The 15156-nt window shown below is 40.8% G+C and overlaps 1 protein-coding gene across 3 annotated transcripts in view; it reads right to left on the bottom strand.

The window, feature by feature from the left end:
* Nucleotides 1-15156, bottom strand: part of LOC104126555 (transient receptor potential cation channel subfamily V member 6) — a 54352-nt gene that overhangs the window by 37557 nt on the left and 1639 nt on the right. The window contains exon 1 of one of the 3 annotated variants that reach the window (XM_009639145.2): nucleotides 5470-5566. The exons of the other annotated variants lie outside the window; for them this stretch is intronic. The gene's annotated coding sequence lies outside the window, so the exon portion shown is untranslated. Of the gene's footprint in view, nucleotides 1-5469; nucleotides 5567-15156 lie in introns of those variants that run through there. 3 annotated transcript variants of the gene reach the window in all.

The following is a 15156-nucleotide window of genomic DNA, read 5'->3' as shown; positions in this document are numbered from 1 at the left end:
GCCCTCTACTGGACGGCGGAAAGGTCGTTCACATTGTTGATGGTTTCACAAATATTCGAAATACAAACGGCACCTTCGACAAGTTTGCAGGTGACACCAAAGTGTGGGGGGTAGTTGCTGTGCTGGAGGGCAAGGCTGCCATTCAGAGGCTACTTGTTAAAACGAAGTAACAGGCCAGCAGGAAGCTCGTGGAGTTCAACAAAGATAAATACCCAGTCCTGAGTCTGGGATAGAAAAACCTTTTCATGTCATTACAGGCTAGGGAAAGGTTGGCTGGGGAGCCTCTCTGCAGAAAAGAGTCTGCTAGCTGAACATAAGCCAGCAGTGTCCCCTTATAGCAATGAAGGTCAACCACACGCTAGACTGTATTAGCAATACTGTAGGCAGTACATGAAGAGAAATTATAATTTCCTTCAATTTCAGAGGGGTTACGCTGCATATAAGAGACTGCATCCAGGGTTGGGCCCCCCAGAGCAGGAGAGCTACAGGCTAACTCGAGCTTGTCAAACAGAGGGCCACTAAGATGGACAACATTGAGGAGAGACTGAGGGAGCTGGGTTTGTTCATCGTGGAGATAGCTAAGAGGGAGGGGGAGAAGGGGAGGGAAAAGCACAGGTCTAATTGCAGTGTCTAACTACCTTAATCAAGGTCATAGAGAAGATAGAGCCAGACTCTTCTCAGAGGTACCAAGGACAAAAAGCAACAACTTTCAAATACTGCAATGAGGATGGGTCAGCAGTAGAATAGGTTGTCAAATAGGCTGTGAAATCTTCAATCTTCTAGCTTTTCAAAACTCAGTTGAACCAGACTCTGAGCAAGCTGATCTAGTTTTGATGTTGGCACTGCTTTGAGCAAGAGGAGAGTACAGCCTTTTTAATTGACAACTCTTTAAAATTTGTATTTTGTTAATTAACATGTGAACTTTCTGTATCTGATCATAAACCTGTTCAGTGATGTTACTGCATGCTAGAGCTGTACAGCCATCAAAATTGCATCACTATCATCTTCTTCAAGCATTAGCCAAAACAGATACTGGAGGTGAACAACTATTCAATAAATGTGACTGTCGTCCTTCAGGGGTTTTTTGTGTGAACCAGCTCTATCTGTATTTTCAGTGCTTGCTGAGACCTGAATGCTGCTTGCAAACACACTTAATTTGTCATATAGTGATGAGCTGTTCTAACTAATTCAACAAATTGTACTTGCAAGTAGCAAAGAGCTAAAGCTGCATCTCTTATTTCTGCTGAAAAATAATTTTTAAAGGCTGACCTTAGGAAACACAAGAAAATTAACACTGTAAAATTAATTTTTTAATTATTTTCTCAGCTGAAATATATGAGGTTTGGAGGATTTGAATTTTGCTAAAATAAACTTACAAGCTCTCAGTCTGCAGGGGAAAACGAATTTGCCTTTCATAACACCTGGAAAACAACTGTCTTCCCAAGACATACCTTCTACCAAATAATTTTAACCTTGACCTATTTGGAATATATACACAGCAAGGGCACAACCATACCGTAGTCATGATATCTCTGTGTATTAGTTAAAAGTTTTTGGATGACAACCTGCCACCAAGCAGCCACAGCAGCTCAGAATTCAGTGTAAACTCATACCACTGCCAGCTAATTTAGAGCTAGCTCGGGTGTCTCACCACTACAGACTGCAGGGTAAACCTGCTTCAACAAAGACCCTTTTAGCTTTCTCTGCACACAAGAGACCCCTATGAACCATTCTGCTTCTTAATCTGCTGTCTCTTGAAGCATGTATGATCTTTGCATTTATAGTTAGGAAGATGCAACTTCTCATCTGCTCCTTGTGATCTCAGAGTCAAGTTGCTGCAGGTTCAAGGCCAGCATTCTCCAAAAAAAATAAAAAAGTAGCATGGCATTTTTTCAGAAGAGACCTCTTGAGGTATACAGTGTAACCTCTTACTTAGAGATGGACCTTCACAAACACTAAATCAGATCAGCTAAAGCTCTTAAGTAGATTATTTCCCATTAATATGGCAGAGTAACCAGCATTAGGGCCCAAGTCTTTGCCCATCTTCTGATTTTAAGTCTGTAAGATCAGAGGTCATGTCTCCAGAACTGCTGTAAGAACATTGTATCTGGGTGACCTTCATCCAAACCCTGGGGAAAAGACCACAAAGTATTTTTCCGCCTGAACATCCCCTGTGCACCCACGGCATTTTTCCATAATTTGCCCTTTGGAGTCACCAAGTTTACTGAAAAAGAAATGCTAACCAAATACACTTACTCCATTTGGCTTCTTCTGTAAGTGGGATTGCCAAGGAAAATTGTTATGAATTAAAGCTTTCTCTACCTCATAAGTTTCTTTTGAAGTTAACTATAAATATTGACTCCCAGTCTATTTTCATATGATGCCATATGATGCCATATTATGCCATATACACACTTTATTTGAAAACTGATTATTTCCATTACAGACCAGATCATCAGTTTAGTGTTTTGGTTCCAGTCTTTAAAAAGTGTAACATCACCTCTTGCTCTTTTCTTCTTTAGACTATGTAGTGTTCTTAAGCTTTCCCCATTTGGAAATTTCCTTTTCCCAAAAGTCTGAGGCATTTTAATTCCACCCTCCAGTAACAAAACTCTGACGCATGTTTCTTCTTCAGAAAAAATGTAATCAGAACATGGTATGATGAACACAAATTCTTAGTTGCATTTTTAGTTCACATGCTGCCATACAGGAAGGTATCTTAGTCTATGAATTGGGGCAGTCGTTCAGCTACTGTTGCTTTTTTGCATTACCTGTGGCAGATAAATTTGTAATAATAAATAGAGGAATTATAATCTGAAAATTTAACACTAAGTGGTCAGAGTTTTTCCACAGCTACTTACCCTAGTGGAGTGATATACATTGAAACTTACTCAAATGAACAAACAACTTTAAGAAACAGGAGTAACTTACTATAGGGCTAATAAAAGATCATTTTGCAACTTTAAGAACACTTCTCAGTGCCAGGAAGCAAATATAATTTCTACCATTTTATTTTTTGTGTCAGTTCTTTAATATTTCCTATGCTCTATGTAATATTATCCTTTCCTATGAAACTCTATAAAATATTTTTGTATTAATAGCATATTGATTATGTTATGTAGAAACAGCAAACATTCCAATCCGTGACTAGAAAGTCATGGGGAGAAAACCCTAAGAATACACCTATTAAGTATGTCATTTCACATTAAAAGAAGCTCAGAGGACAGTCACATAGTTTACTAAACATAAGGCATTTGAACTTCCCCACCTTTGTGGTTCATCTTCACAAAAACATTTATGAATCTGCTATCTTTGGAAAGAAGGAGGAACAGCAACAAAAAAATCTTCAGAACAACTCCTGCTATTTGTTTCCCCGGGCTAGACTATGAGACAAACATGAAGAAACTCAACATGAAGCTGAGCTGAGGTGCTGCAGTGGTGGGCACGGTTCACATTCCAAACCATACAGATCAGATTACAGATTGGGCATTATCTAAAGTATTGTGGGAAGAATGTATATTCTGGCAACTTCTGCCTTCTGTTGCAATTCTGAGAAAGCATAACAATATTAAGGTACTAGGAGTACCTCTGCCACAGCTACATTTTCAGAACATGTTCACTTGCATTATAAACAGGGAATGTCATTTGTTGGCAGTATCAATGTATTCCCATTTTGGAAGGAATATCTGTAAAAGGGAGGGCCCCAGGTTTAAAAGAGCTTTATCCGATAGATAAGAGAAGGTCAAGCACATTACAGAAGATGTACATAATACAAAGCATCTAAGATCACATCTTGGAGCCTGCAGCCATTACTTGTCCAGTCTATCCTGCAACACAGCCCTCTCAGCCCAAATGCTTCACAGTGGGACACAAATACTTCTCTCTCCCTCTCCAGACAACTCTGTTTACACAATTCAAATAATTTACCAAGAAATAACATTTAAACATTCAATTTTGGGTTGACTGGCTTTGTTTCAGCAAACTAAAAGCAAAAAAAAAAAGCACTCAGACTTCTAGAGTACTGTATTGTCTAACTACCTATGTCAGACACCCTGAAGACTATTTGTAATACTCCCATTTAGCTAATACACATACAGATACTATTTAAGCAAAATCTTGGCTCCAAATGAAGCCATTGCTCTTTTGCAATCGATTTCTTTTCAAAATGTGTATACAGTCACATTTAAAGGGGAAGTGTGGTCTCTTAGTCTATTCCACTACAGCAAGTCAGTATTGCAAAGCCAGGCTTATAAATACTAAAGGAAGAACAGTGAGACTGAAGAGACTGAACTTCCCTGAACAGAGAGAAACTGGAAGGCTATCTCTCCCATGGGAAATTCAGAAGTGAAACTCACTGAGGTTAACATACAGTATTCCATGGCTATTTAGAAAACACGATTAGAATAATAAGAATGAAATAAGACTCATTTTCTTAATAATAATATTTAATTGTTTAAACACAGAATTATTTATTTAGTTCTTTCTTTTAATATTAAATATTCTTCCTTGCTGGTAAGAGTGACTGAAATATATTGTATGACACAGATTGTGCAGCTTCAGGGGCAGTTCATAGTTAACACCTCTGACAGCAGTGAAGTATCACAGTCTTTCTGACAAATTACCTAATTATCTTGGATCTCCATCTTATCATTGTACTGCCCTCATTTACCCCAAACCAAATTACAGCCTGGAAGGGGACTGCAGCAGTGATTTGTGTACCTTATCTAATGAATAGTTACATCATGTGGTCAACTCTGGAACAGGTTCAAGAGAAATTAAGACAGAACCTTGTATAATTGCCCATTCATAAAGAAAACATGTCAGAACATCACTGATGTTTTGCCTGGGGAGAAGGGATTCAAGGCGCTGACAATGCACCTAGTAACTTTTGCACTCCCATGGTAGCTATACCATTTTTCTTCTCTATACTTTCAATAAGGGCATGGAGAGCTGCCTCACATGCTCATTTGTAGAAACCCTGGGCATATGCAGCCTCCACCCATTTGGAGGCCTCCTTCTATTGCCATAATGATATATATAAATTTATTAAAAGATAATGACCAATTATATTTATTAATTTAATTAAATAATAATGAAATTCTATCTTTTCCCACATAGGCCTTAGATCACTTCACAAATGAAGAAAAACATTAATATCTACATCATAAAAGCTGAATAAAAAACAGAGGGATGGATATAGGCAAATTCCATGGGAAATGAACATAACTTGCATTGTGCAAACACTACAATGCCTTCTGCAGAAAGACCTTTGAAGCCTACAATGCATATTGGACTAAGTCCCTGAATTTTGTCAGCTTTTAAAAAACTTGCTTCATAGATTTCATTAGAAAAAAAAGAACCCTGAAAATACTTAGCAAGCTTATTCAGAGAGCAGAAGGCAAACAAAATTTCCCATACTGTGTTTCTTATAATCTTAAAGATATTTTATTAATTTTCTTAAGAACTTACTTGAGAACTGTGACTTTATGAACTAGTGAGTATAAGAAGCTGAAACTCTTCTGAAGCCATTTATGTTTTATCTTGTGGCTGAATTTGGCCAGGGTAGTCTAAAGTAAATTAGAGAAAAAATGTGAGAATGCTTTAAAACAAACATGATAAGACCATTGTAAAGGAGATTCCAAGGTTTACTGAATACATAGGGAGGTGATTCATGATTGCCATAAAGATATTTGGATAAATGATGTGAGGCTTGCCAGGCCAGACAGAAGGGTGCTTCAACAGTTAAAGCTATGCTGACTCCTCTGCTGATGATGAAGGCATCAGGTTCTTCATGCATCTATAAGAAGGGGCCTGGCAGTGGAGTAGTTTGATGTAGGAGCTCCCAGCTGTGAACTTACTCTTTCATCTGAATTCACTTTCTTCAACATTATAAGCAGGTGCTTATCTCACTTAAGTCTAGATATTTAAAAATTAGTTAAGTCTGAGTTAGTGTATAAAGTAATTTATCCTGTCCTACTACAGCTGTTTGAGCTGGTTGGGAAGGATTGCCTACTGGAGGTGACTATTTCTCTTGCAGTTTTAATAGTTTTAATACAGGTTTGAACAATTAACAATTCAACATCTAAATTTCAGTGTGATGGCTTAGGGCCCCAGAACCCACCATTTGCTTTAAACATGTAAATTCCTAAGTCCAATTATCTGAATATCTTTTGAACATATTCTACATCCCCAAGTCACTTTTGACTTACCATCTTCTATAACCTCCAAACTACTTTTCTTCAGCACACATTACAAATGTTATGTAACTTTCAAAGTTGTTGCCAGTATAAGAGGCAGACCCAAGTTTGAAGCTGTGTAGAGTCTGATTTCTTTTTCCAAAATTCACACTATTCAACTTGCGTATGCTTTCACTCTTATTATTTTAAATAATTAATAGCAATCAAGACAAGAGCAGATAAAAACGGAAATGGCACAAGCAGAGAATGAGAAGAGAAAATGGCAATACAGCCCATGCTTCAGTGGAATTCCAATTCACTCTGGTTTTTTAATAATCATCAGCCCTTGTCACCATCATTCCCAGCTCAGGAGCTTTTCATTTCTTGTTACTGTGTCATGGTGAGATAGATGAAACCTCTGGGATAAGATATTATCTTTATCTCTTGCATGGGATACCACCTGACTGCTGGTATCTGCTGTTAGAAGAAGAACCAAGATATCTTCATAGATCTTCATTTTCAGGATCCAATATTAGAGGTGAAAAATGGTTGCATTTTGAAACCCCAGAGAGGTTTCTGCTCTTTATCACCCCTCTTTCTAGATTTTCTATGTACTGATGACCTTAGAAGCTGTGAATTCTTCTTGAGAAAGCAAAGAGGGAGAGTGCCTTGCTGTGTAATGCATGTGACAGTCATGAAAGACAGATTCCAGCAGACTACTTACTGTTCTGATAATAAGCATGACAGAAAAATGAAAAGAACTGTCTGCCAGAGGGGAACTAGTTTCTCAGAATTTGTAGTACTCTTTTTGACTCCCTGCAACACCAGATCAGTAGCCATAATACAGAAATGTCTGCAGTCACTTCACCACACACCTCCACTCACAACTGTTTGTGGTCTGATCTGCAGCAGTTCATTCATCTCAAACCCAGAACTTCCAACATCTATAATTTCTGTCCTGCAGCTGCCCAGTCATTCCCACCCTATGGTCGCTAAAAACCTCTGCCAATTCCCTCTGTCCTGCCCTGCATCTCTCCCCTTATTTCTGTTCTGGGCTCTTCACACAGTTCTACTTGTGCCATTCACCTCTACCCTATTCCCTCGCTTTTGTAGTTCTGGGCATTCCCAAGGGGATCTGCTCTCAGTCATGTTCTGGAGTCCCCCATCACAGGCTGGAGTATCCAAGTTATCCATCTCTCTGTCAGTTTTCTGATCATGGCATCAAAATCAGCCAGTGGGTGTGCCTTTAGTTGCCTGGCACTATCCTGTTCTCTGAGGAATACAGCCTTGGGGTAGGATGCAGAAATTCACTGATTATGATCTTTCGGTCCATTTCCTTTCTTCCCTCCATTGGCTCCTTTTTGCCTCAAGGCCCTCACTGCTCCATCTTGGGAATGACTTTACAGCCTCCTCCACCTCCTCATTACAAATTGAATGGGGTTTTGACCTCACATAGGAGAGTCATCTGATGCAGACAGTGATAACCTTCCTGGTGCTGCCAATTGTCCTGTGCTTCACTGGACCGGAGAGCTGCTTTACTAGATTTCATGCACCAGCTCTTTCAGTCTGAGGAGGGAGAAAGCATACATTAACTACTTTGCCTTATCCCCCTCCCCCAGCCCAATCTGAGAGCAGTGGCCGATGTGCTGTACTGGCCTGGATATTTTGATTGTCTTTGCACCTCACACTGGGTCATGTTACAGAATCAGCTGAGAGAGGAAAACATGAAATATTGAGTCAAAATCCCTAGAAAGAGAAATTATTGTTTCAATGTATTCATCTCTCCTCATAGGCTGCTCATTCCCCCTCCACTCTTGGATCCACTGTCTGGACAGAGGAATCCATATCCACTGCTCTTTTCTACCTTGGAGCCTGGATTTCAGAGGAGTCTAAGGGCAGTCCTTTGGACTAGACTAAGAATCCACTCCACTGGCTACAGAAATGCACCTATATCTCTTGGTCTGGTTAGAAAAGCACAGCCTTAGGCAAGAATCTGTTGCCCACTGCAGTCAGTGTGACAATAAGCAGAAATGACCATGAGGATTCCAGAAAAGGACAAAGCCATGTGGAGTGGGATTTCTGAATGGAAGTCAGTCCTCTTCAGAAGCAGGAAGTTATGTTAACCTACTAGTGTGCAGGCCAGGGGACCCCAAGCACAAAAAGATTTAGTTCAAAATATGTCCATCTTAGGCACGATATCCAACAACTTTTTAAACAAATCAGTTTAATTAATCTATTGAAGATAGATTTGTATGATGTAGAGCAATCTTTGCCTCCACATGGAGTGGCAGTCTAACAAAGTGTGATTTAATTCTGGGAACAGAAATGAAGTGGAAAAAATAATATTATTTTTATTCTTTCAACCTTTTTTTCTCTATCTTTCTTGTGCTTAATGCATGCAAACTGAAATTTTTACACCTATTTGCACCCACACATGCAAAACACTGTAACAGGGAACACTGAGAGAAATACACATGCAAGGTCTGAAATGGACAGCTGAATATCCTGCTACTGTCAGCCACACTGAGTAAAACCCCATTTGCTAGGCAATCTGGTTCTGTTCTCCATCATTCTCCTTTTTTAAAAAAAGAATTTTGCATTTTGATTTTATGAACTCTTCAGCCATGGAACTGTGTTTAAGGAGCACTGATATTACCTTAAATCTTACTCATTTCACATTCATCTTAGTATATCCCTTTCCTATTTTCATTACACATATTCTTTGCTGGTCAACATATATAACCACAAATGAAGGAAAAGAAGAGTCAGAACTCTCTGAGGTCAAGTAAGGCTTGCATAGTCACTCTGTCTCTTTTTAAGGCCATTGAATTTGTATTGTCTGGTACTCAGTGTTTCTGCTGCCTAGCCACAGACTAGCATTTGTGTGACAGCACAGTTAACCGGATCCAAAACTTACCCATTGGAAAAGTGACCTAATAAAACCTGTATTTTAAATGGTTTTGTCACCTAATATGCCTCCTTAACTGAGCCACACCAATGCTAGTGTCAGCACGGGAAAATATGTAGGTGCAAGTGTCCTGTGGTAGGATCCCTTGCTGAGGCAGGAACCTGGACTTATGCCAGAATGAACATGTCATCATGACCTCAGTAGTAGGACGAATTTCCACATCTGGCATCTATTTACTTACCTACATTGGTTAAATAAAGAATTTCAGAGGTGCAGGTGAGGACCTGAAAGTATTCCACATTCCCTGTGAGGAATGCACAACACCTTTGATATACAATCTTACAATGAATTGGGTACAGATTCCTTTAGATCCAGAGATCTCTGTAGGAAGCATGCCCCTTGAAGTTGCTTTACTAGTAGCACTGCAGGACAAAAAATTTAACGTTCCTGTCCCGCTACCTCTTACTCTGTCTGATGCATTCTGTCTTCAGATCTGTTGAAGCTTCTGTCCTTCTCCTGTGTTAGACTGTGCAGCTGTGATAACTGGCATATTGATCTCACTCCTTATTACATATCATTCAGTAGGAGACAATATATAAGAAATTTAGACAGCCATGTAATACTCAACCATTCATCTTAATGAATGTTTCCGAAAAATTGATCTTCTAAGTTCCTGAAGTCTGGTTGTAATCAGCACTCTCAGGGCTGAGTGTAAAATCTTTTGAAAACTAGCTGGGAAAAAATCCTTTAATGTTTTGGATAGCAAGCTGAAGATGACCCAAGACCACTACCTGGTATAGAAATTTCAGTGTCTATAAATCAGAGTGTATATATCCTCGCATGTACTTACTTCTGAAGTGACTTTCATAGGCCTGGGATAATAATTATCTTGATTTGACAACCTAAATTTCTGACCCGCCTGAATTCCAGACAGGGTTTTGGGCATTTCAGAAAAAATGTGAAGGTCTTGAATAGAAAGACCATTACTAATAGTAGGAAAGGAAAAAGCACGAAGGAAAAGGGAAAGGCAATGGTAACATAAAACTCTGTGTAAATTCAGGAGGTGTGGAAGATACTTGGTACAGCAAATGATAGTTGGGCTTAAATGTGAGTTTAAAGTTGTCTCCCACACTAAATGGTGGAAAGTCATAATCAGATTGCTAAAATGTAGTCTGGACAGAGACTCAATTAGAGTGGGCAGTTTGGTCTGGCAAAATGAATGGCAGAGGTTGATAAGACATGAGGGGTTTTTTTTCCCCTGTAGAGTAAGTCCTTTGTAAGATAAGCTGTTTCTGCATTGATGTTGTTAGATCACCATCTAGAGGACATTTAAAAACACAGGCTTATCATTCTACTGTTGTTTTTTTAAAAATTTATTTCTATTCACAGAAACTGTGCAAGCCAAACAGCACAAAATACTAACAATTTTTTAAGCACTGAAGCGGGAAAGTCATTATATTTTCCTTTCCCCTCCACTCTCACCAGTCTTATAAAACATTTTTTGTCATTTCAGTCAGTTACTTGTGAGCACTACTTGTAAGGAGGAGCTACAAAAATGTCCAGGATTGCGATTTTTCATATCAGGTGGTGTCCTACTGTTATGATCCTATCCCCTTCATTCTATTTCTTTTTAACTTTGAGCAGAGACATACTCTTACTAATTCCCGAAAGCTTTCACACTCTTTTCATGTTTTAGGGTGTTCGCTACCTGTGACGCAAAGTCCATGGTCTTTCTGCCTAACAGCATATGACACCTTTGTATGTCAGAAGGGCCCAGTGATGTCACAATGTTCCCTGAGTAGGACTATGGTGCTAGGGAAATCCTGACTCCATTAGCTGAAAAGGGCTGAGGAGCAAAAGTGTCTTGTGCCAGACAGGAGAATTGGATGGGGTGTAATCTGACCCTAATAGGTTCCCTGGGATTTACCATCTATCTGGTGGCTATGTTCCCATCCACTTACTGCCTAGTCTTCTCTAATACCTTCGTACCACTGAAAAGCCAGGCCATGATTCACACAGCCAGGAATGGACAGCAAGAGGAGAACAGTCCATCATCAGGTGAGAGGTAGAGTTGAAGTGATGATGAGAAAGGCTTGGAGAGCAAATAAAGGCAGAAAACGAGATGGGGTATGGACACAGATGCTTGGTTTTGCAAAGATAAAAGCAGAAGAGGAATGAAAAGATATGTGTGGCATATGGCAGCGGAGATCAGATGGTCTGTAAGGAATTGGAAGCCAGAAAGTGAGTGTGATAACAAGGCCAGAAGGGCAGGGGCCTCACCTGCCAGGGCCCATTCCCCACAGCCCCGAGTAGGACAAGCAGGACAAGCCTGGGGATAGTAGTCAGGGTCAGACCAGGATCACCAAGGAAGTGATAAGGAATGCCTGTCAGTGTCAGGATCAGACACAGGGATGGTAATCAAGGTCAGACACAGCCCAGGGACTGCCCAGCCCTACACTTAAACTGGGCAGAGAATGGGAAGGAGGCACACATTCAGGCTGGTCAGGGCCATTGAGGCCTCTTAATTCACTCATGGCCCTGGCTGCCAACGCCCCTCTCAGCAGATCCTCCTCACATCCTACGGAGATCTGGGTTCAGAATGGACATGATGTAGGGTGATTTAATTGTATTGGGATGCCACAGGGCAATTTCCAAGCGTAAAGAGCCAGGCAAGGGATGAAAAACTGGGATATGGGGATGGCATATGGGGGGCTTAAAGCCTGGGAAAGGGGAGGAGGGTGTGGATCAGGTTGCCCATGAGGAGCTTTGGAGGCTCAGTGGGCTTGAAAAGAAAGGTCCAGGCCACCCCTGGGGAGCACCAGAGTCTGGGCAGCCAGGAGGGCAAGGGCTTCACTCAGAATCTTGGGGGCAGCACCCAGGGGTCAGGCTGGTCTCTCAGAAGGGCATCATAGGTCTTGTTCAGTGGTGGGCCCAGTTCTGTGGTGTTCACCTCAGTCCTCAGGAAAGCCCAAACTAACTTCCAGGGAGCCGTGATGTGCAGCTGTTTTCTAAGGGACAGGGAGTCAGCAGACAAGTGTCTGCTCAGCAAGGCTGGCAGGGCTGGGGCCTCACCAGCCAGGGCCCAGTCCCCACAGCCCCTGAGCAAGGCAAGCAAGGCAGGCCTTAGGTAGTTAAGTAGTTATTCTGTCAAGAATACAGATCGTCAGATAAGACCATAATCATGAGGCAGGCTCAAAGTCAAGCCAGGAATAGAAGTCAGCAAGCCAGGGTCAGTATCAGATCCAATGAAAGAAAGCCAGGGTCAGACACAGTCCCAAAACTGCCAGGCAAGTCCATAGTGATAAGCCATATGACCTTGAAAGTTCAAACCAGGAAGTCAATTGGTGGAACAGGATCCAGAATAACAGGATCCATGGCCAGGCACAGCTGTGATGGAGCTGGAGCTGGAGCTGGAGATAGGTATACTTGCAACAGACCACAAATAGAGATTGGAGACTCAGGCCTGAGCTTAAATGAAGCTTCTGGGCCCACAGGCAGAGGATAGCGGTGAAGGCTCCAGGTGAGGCTGGTAAGGGCCATTAAAGCCTATTACTGCAGTCACGGCCCTGAAAAGATAAAAGAATTAATCTGGGATGACTCTTGTAAGGGAAATATATAGGAAAGGACAAAAGGAAGAAGACACAAAGGAAGGATAGTGAGGATAAAGCAATTTCTGAAATAAAATATTTCAAAAGGCCTTTTTCAGGCAAGAACTCTCTTATTCATAGACGCAATGACCTTATATGAGTATTTCATTGCACTCTGTACTTGTCTTGTACAATGTTCTGATATTGATTTTGGGAGTTACATTTGCCACTGTGGTTGCAGTCTTCGGCATACCACCTCTCCTAACATTACTCAATAGGATGTAGTCTAAAGTAAAGTTCTTTGCCCAGAAACTGGTGGTTTCTCAAAACAGAGACACAAGGAAGCAGGCACTTTGTTTCAAGCCAAGCTTCCTCAGAGTGTGGTGGAACCAGGAAGCTGGAAGTCCTGTAAGAATCTTAGAGGCAAGGCAAGCATTAAAACTTTCTAAGGAGAAGATAATTTCTTAGAAGTTCCTATCTGTGATAAGAAGCAAGTGTTCCTAACACACAACTCCCTCTAAAAATCAGGCTACTGTTTGAAAGTGCAATATCTAAAACAACTTAAACTGCCCTGTGGCAAGTCAGTAATCACTGCCTCTAATTCCTGAAACAAGCTGACTGGCAATGGCTTCTGACCCTGATCTGCTATCTTTGGAGCCTTGGCTCACTTTAAGATCTGGCACCTTTTCTGAAGTGACCAGTTTCTCTCAACTTCATGATAGGTCCCTCTTAAAAAAAAATATTAGAGCTTGTGACATGCTGGCCATTCAAGTACTGTTTCCCAGAGAGTGTCTGAGACATGCTTCTCTTTCCTCTTCCTTCTCTTTGCTCTACTGGACACTTTTCTCCTGTCTGTCATGGAGCAATGAAATTGAGAAAGAAAAATGAGACATTATCACAGCACCCAGCATACCCAGGAAATTACCGAAGTGCAGCAATTCAGGGAGAACAAGTGTGAGAAGTAGGGCCAGTATGGGAAGAGAGAAAGCAAGATAGGCAACAGTCATGGAGGAAGTGTGTTGAGAAATAAGTGAGGAAATTGGCCAAATGCTTGAGTGAGAAAATTAGGGAAGAGAAAATCAATGGAAGACACACTTTCTTTCATTTTTTCCAACAAGAAGATGGGAAAGACTGTGCTGAAAAAAGACAGGAAAAGAAAAAAATCCTGCAAGTGTCAAACCACAGGAGTCCAGATTCCAGGCCCCAGCTCTTCCAATGCCTTGCTTTTCTGTTCCCCTTGTAAAATAGCACTAATTATGGTCTCCCCTTCCTGGATGAACACTTACTACCCTGCTGCAATTGCAGGTGCTTAGCAGGGCAAAGGTAGAGCTTAGTCCAGGTTTACACACTCACATCCATACACATCAAGAACCCACACTTGGGCATTATGTGGATGCTATGGGGAGGGTGAGCATAGAGGAATATACACTGAATGAGGAAGAATAGACACAAGAGAAGGACAAAGGAAGCAGAGAGTAGGAGGGGGGATGAATGAAAAGCTGCTCTGTATGAAGGAGAAAATGGACACACGGGTGAAATGGAGTTGAAAGTTTAAAAAGCATGGAGAGAAAAGAGGAAGGGAAGCAGAGTTGAAAAGGATCCAAGTATGAAAGAAGAGAACAAGAAGAAAGCTTATGTTGTCCCCACCCACCACTGGTTACAGGCTGGGAGCAAATGGAGGAAATATTTGTGGCCTCGTCAACAGGGGAAGGAATGGAGGTGATCAACATGGTGCAGCACGAGGACTCACAGAGGAATTCAGCGGTGAAGGATCTACTGTTTGATCTGGCTCTTCCCCTTAACACTGTCAGTGTTGTTCTCTTTTTTCATGTGTGACATAAAGCATGTAATAATTTCTATGGTCATGGATCTACCTGTGTTTCATTATCACCTATTAGGCATCATGGCTTCTCTTCACCAATCACATCCCAGGAAACTTGCAACACTGAGGACAAGGGCAGGGACCTTGCGTACATATTGAAAGTGTTTCCTTCTCTCCTTGGGAAACACAATAACTTCTTGGTCCAAGATTCATGGAATTTTTTTCTAAGTCAGACCTCCTTTCTTGCACTTCCCATATGCTCTTTGTATAAAACCATCATAGTTAGTAATGAATAAGAATTGATTCAACTCACCAGTTTCAAGGGTTACCCTGTCTTAAACAGAATATTCATAAATTCATACATTGTAAGAACAAGAAAATATTTCAGATTCCAGGGAACTGTCCCCCCATTCACTTAACAAGATAGTACAAGAAAAGTTAAACACTCCTGAAAATGCAGACTGTCAATAGCTTCTGCTTTTTTTATACATTATAAACAAAGAAATGAAGTAGTCTCAGTACACCGAAATAACTTTTATATTACACACAAGGTCTGGTACAAAGTTGATTGCTATTAGCATCTAAAAGAAAGGCAGTCTGAACATGCTGCTAGGATAAAATTGATTAAATGAGTGGAGGAAGAGTATACACTGTTTAAATGAT

The sequence above is a fragment of the Egretta garzetta genome, unplaced genomic scaffold, assembly GCF_000687185.1.
Source record: "Egretta garzetta isolate BGI_Z169 unplaced genomic scaffold, ASM68718v1 scaffold85, whole genome shotgun sequence".
Lineage (NCBI taxonomy): Eukaryota > Metazoa > Chordata > Aves > Pelecaniformes > Ardeidae > Egretta > Egretta garzetta.
This window is presented reverse-complemented; position numbering and strand designations above follow the sequence as displayed.